The 5,257-nt window shown below is 39.3% G+C and overlaps 1 pseudogene; it reads right to left on the reverse strand.

Annotated features, from left to right (window-relative positions):
* Nucleotides 1–549: 549 nt before the first annotated feature.
* LOC148032525 (syntaxin-124 pseudogene) lies at nt 550–1,439 on the reverse strand (annotated as a pseudogene).
* Between the last annotated feature and the right edge of the window lie 3,818 nt (nt 1,440–5,257).

The raw sequence follows: 5,257 nt of genomic DNA on the forward strand, positions 1-5,257 counted from the left end.
GTGTTAAGACCTCGGATTAGTCAAATAAAACACTACCCTTAGATTGCTGAGGACAGCAACCCAGTAGGCGGGGGTGAGTGTAAGGGCTTTGTAGCTATACCATGCCATTATCACCGGAAACACCTATATAGGGAGTAGTAGTGACTCAAAGCCCTGCCTTGTTTCCACTCTACGTGTGATTCCCTATACCCAATGGTAAACCCTCTTATGTGCGGCGTCACAAGAGTGTAGTCTTGGGATGTGTCTTCAAATGTTCCGTTTCTTTGATTGAATAATACAAAAGTATACCTTGAGCTCACATATCGCGTTATCTTTCTATGCCGTGTTGAGTGCGTAACCAGTAACCAGTGCACATGCATCACAACTAAGAGATCCTTTTACATAACATATCCCTTTTTTTCAAGCGTTTAGTTTCGTTTACTGCTAGATGATAGGCACATGTTTGTGTTTTGCCTAATCCATTGACCGTTTGAAGGTAATATGGATCAAGTTTAATGTAAGCGCGAGCTTCTCAGACAATCGAAATGTTCGTTCTTGTTAGCTGGAGGATCATATAAACTTCACGAGAATTGGCACCAGAATTATGAGGATCGCGAGGAGCAAGATTAGAATACCTATGCACTTCCATTTACGCGAGCGAGGGTGATACTCCTTAGCCTTTGTCACCTCAACTGTCCCGTCCTTGATGAAAGAGTTGGCACGATTGACATTGCCCTCGATATCGTTCAGCGTCTCCCCTTGGACATCAACCCGGACCTGCATGTCCGGGAAGATCTGATGCAGCTCTAGCAGGCTCTTCTCGATCTCCTTCACGGTCTCATGCCTCTCTTGCATCTCCCTCATGCTGTCGAGAATCTGGCCTCTCCCTTGCTCCTGCACGGCCGTCTGCAAGAACGTCTCACTCTGCCCCGTGTTAATCATGTAGTCGATCGTGGCCGCATCCGCGTGCTGGCCTGTCACGGTGAAATACCTCCTCTCCACAGTCTCTCTGTACTGAGCCGTGACCCTCTCCCTGACGGAATAGAACTTGTGCATGAGGCTCTGGGATCTGGCCCAGTCACACCATTTGTGACGCGCGCATGCGATCGACAGAGGAGCCTTGCCCCCAGCCGGGGATCCTGCGGTTTGCGAGGTTGGCCTCGTTGAGTTCTTGCACACGCGCTTTGATGAGTGCGCTGCCGCAGGGCTTTCATGTCGTCCGATCGAACGACCGTCTTGCTCTCGTTGTTGGCTCTCTGCAGGTCCGTGAAGAGAAGCTTGACCTTGTCCAGCTCTTGGTTGACGAGACCCACTGCTTCGTGGAACTTCCTGTCGTTGGGGTCGATGGCCACCATCTCTGTTCCCCGTACGACAGCTCCCACCTCCAGGTCTAGGTCATCTTTCCGCAGATTCACATAGCTCAGCATGCTCGTGAACTTTCTTGACAGAAGATCATTCATTGTGGAGTCTAGCGAAAGAGAGAGAGAGAGAGAGAGAGAGAGAGCACACTAAAGACTTTTCATAAGTAACTGTAAACCACTCCATAAATGGTGAACATGAGAGAGAGAGAGAGAGAGAGAGAGAGAAAGAGAGTTCCAAGCGCGAACCATTTCCACAGTCGAGAGAGAGAGAGAGAGAGAGAGAGAGAGAGAGAGAGAGAAAGAGAGTTCCAAGCGCGAACCATTTCCACAGTCGAGAGAGAGAGAGAGAGAGAGAGAGAGAGAGAAAGAGAGTTCCAAGTCCGAACCATTTCCACAGCCGAGAGAGAGAGAGAGAGAGAGAGAGAGAGAGAGATCTCGTAAGCAAGCAGCACCTTGCAACTCCGAAACGATTCACATATCTTTTTAAAAATTCTATGGCATATTAAAATTGAGATTAAATTTTCACATGATTTAAAAACTACTTCAATCTGAAATTTTACAAGGAGTGGATCAATTGGAAGACCTACTCTTCTCCTAATCTCTCTCTCAACTTAATGAATGGCAAACGTTTGCAAATTGCAATATATCTTATAGTCCTATTCTATAATTAAAAAATCTAAAATTATCTTATTATTATAGTAATTCCAATAATATCTATTGCACAATCCCATACTATAGATCCCTATCACATTATTGGCCTTATAACTTATAAGAAACTCAAATATTTTTCATAATGTGCACATACACACTCTCTCTCTATGTGTGTGTGTGTGTGTGTGTGAATGATATGCATATGGTACCTAGCTTTGAAATAGGTGGATGAGTTTTTACTAGCTGATTAAATCATGAAAAATCATAAAGTCTATTCATCTATTGCTCTGATATTTGATTGATTGTTAGAACTAGTGATGATTGGAGAGGATCTAGCTCTATTTGTATTAAAAATGTCATTATAATTTAAAGAAATGTAGTGGGATTTGCAATCAAGGGTGGACCTATAAAAAGCTATCCTTATCACGCATGCATTCAAAGGGTATTAATCAACACCCTTTAGTTACATATCGTAAAGAAATAATACGTCCCTGTTTGTGAAAGCCTTATAGTTTTCTTAATTACAATAAAAATGCCAGTTTGTAGTGTAATACAATAAATTTTGTCTAATAAAATAATATTTATTTTGATCACATGTGGAACATTTATATTTTTTAGTAACATTCCCAAACGGATGTATGTTGCACCCTTGGGCCTGAGTCCTAAAGAACCTAGTTCATAGATAGCATAAAATGAGGGGAGCAAGGCATCAACCCATTTAGCATAGTCACAAAATCTCATTCCCATAAAATGGGATTAGATTGAGTTCTAAATCTTATCAAATGTCCCATGACTTTCAAGTAGAGCAACTACCCACCACCAACTTGGGTCCATTGTATATATGATGGGGTTATTTCGACCTCCACTTGGGGGGTTCAGTGTATGTAAACCCTTATTTAAAAATTCCAAATTCACCAATTTTATCATGAAGAAAACATTCTCTTTTCCTACCCAACCTATGAATACCTTAAGGGGTTTACATAAAAGCACCTTATCTCTCACCAATTTATCATAAATAAAATACACCACCTTTCCATTCAACCTATGAATATCCCAATTAACTAATACCTTTCTATATCTAAAAATTTCTAAAAAGGGATTTCATTAATCCATTTTGTTGAACCTATGTAAGATTTATATATTCATGAATAATATCCCTAAGGACTACCCATAGTAGAATGATGTCCTTCTATCTAAAAGATTGCCTAATGAAGGGAGTTTCAAAATATATTCTATTGAATCCATATGATATACTTACATAGTTTGAATGGCCCCTTTATAGAACTCCATCCTCTGCTTTTTTTCTTAGCATTGGTCACTTAGCCTTGAAATGTATAGATATTTTTCTTTTCAAGAAAGAGGAGTTTATTTTACAAAATTATATATATATATATATCGCTCGTGTAAAAAAATAGCAATGCTCTTGCATATAGTAGCATGCCCTTTTTTAACAAATATTTAGTTATTTAGTTACTACCACAATTTCTTTAACATATATATTTTCTCATTATATTATTTATATATTTTTTCTTACAACAGTGTCCCTTAATAATGAAAGATGCACAAGTAGTCATTTCCCAGAAAGTAAAGAAATTTTTCTCTGTCTTAGTAATCTTTTACAAAATCTCCAATCCCATTAGTAAAAAAAAATTGTTGATAACCTAGGACCCCTAATATTCTAGTCCCTGACTAGCTATACGCTCTAGGACTGTTGAGAGAGAGAGAGAGAGTACGAGAGACATACACAAGACATGCTCCCAAAGAATGATTCATATTGATGTAGAGTTAGTATATATAGGTGAGACCCAAGTCAAGTGAGAGATGATATATATAGTTGTAACATCCCCACTCAAACAAAGGTCTCTGGCTGCGAGTGAAAAAACTCTTGGGAAGAACAAGGGAAAAACCCAAGCCCCTACACATACTTACGATACAAAAATGATTTACTATAAAGTTTTCTTGAATACAATGATACACACTACAAGATATAGGCCTTATATCGACGTTTAAAGCGACGAAAATGCAAATAACAAAATTTGCCCCCGTCGTCGCAAAAAGCGTCGTTATTGGCGATGCCATAGAACAGTCGGTATCACCGTCGCTATCAGCGTCGGTATTGGCGTCGGTATCAGCATCACAGCTATCAGCATCGGTATTGGTATCGGTATCAACATCGCAAATAGTATCGGTATCGGCGTCAGTATCAGTGTCGTAAATACCGACATTGGAATGCAACGCTGATACCGATGCCAATACCGACACTGAAATGCGACACTGATACCGACACCAATACCGATGCTGATAGCGACGGTTTGTGATGTAAATAACGACGCGAATAACGATTGGAGCAGTAAAATTTGCGATGCTAATAGCGACGGTTACAGGAAAAAAAAATTTGTGGCAGGGAAGCAAGCTGCCCTGCCACATATAGCACTGTGTGCTTTATGAGAGCCATACAAAATAGTTTCTGCACTACTGTGTACAATATGCTTGCAAAAAAAAACAATGTATACTGAAATCATAAAACTGATACATGAAATAAATACATGATCGCATAATAAGCGATTGGTACAATCATGACATGATATCACTAATACATAGAAAATGTCTACATAGATCAGGTGACTCAAAAATAAAGGTGTGTGAGCTCTAGGGATCCAAGGTTTTCATGAAGCGCTTAAGAAAAAACATCTACCTTGCATGAACTGCCCCACAAAGTGCGATCTCATCAATCAAATGTACAAGTAAATGTAATTAAGTAGTCAAAATAGAGTAAGGAAATAATTCTTCCACCAAACAAACCACCTCAACAGATAATACTTGAGTATCTTGCAATGTGTTTGAATCAATTTCCTTCGAGCTCATGTATCTGTCAGGATCTTTTTGATAATTTTTTATTTTTGTGTAGAAATTCAAAGATATATACTGAAAAAATACAATATATACACATCTCACAAGCTCTCCCGTCTTGTAAATGATATCACGTACATCTTTGGATACACAATGGGATATGCTAGTAGGAAGTACGAACTGAATGTAAACAATATTCATAGATCAAATGATTAGTTGAGAAAAAAGTCACCATACCCCAAAGTTTACACATAGTTATTCCACTAATTACTATATTCATGGTTAGAGATACCCTTGAATCATTTTGTGCCAATCGTGGGACTTTAAACCAGATAGTTGCTCCACACCTCTTTTTTTTTTCTTTATGAAGGCTCCCTTGAGACATCTCATACATCCTGTGGCTGTTTGAAAGCTAC

The sequence above is a fragment of the Lygodium microphyllum genome, chromosome 8 (assembly GCF_053477565.2).
Source record: "Lygodium microphyllum isolate KBCC chromosome 8, Lygodium_microphyllum_v1.1.10, whole genome shotgun sequence".
Taxonomy (NCBI): Eukaryota; Viridiplantae; Streptophyta; class Polypodiopsida; order Schizaeales; family Lygodiaceae; genus Lygodium; species Lygodium microphyllum.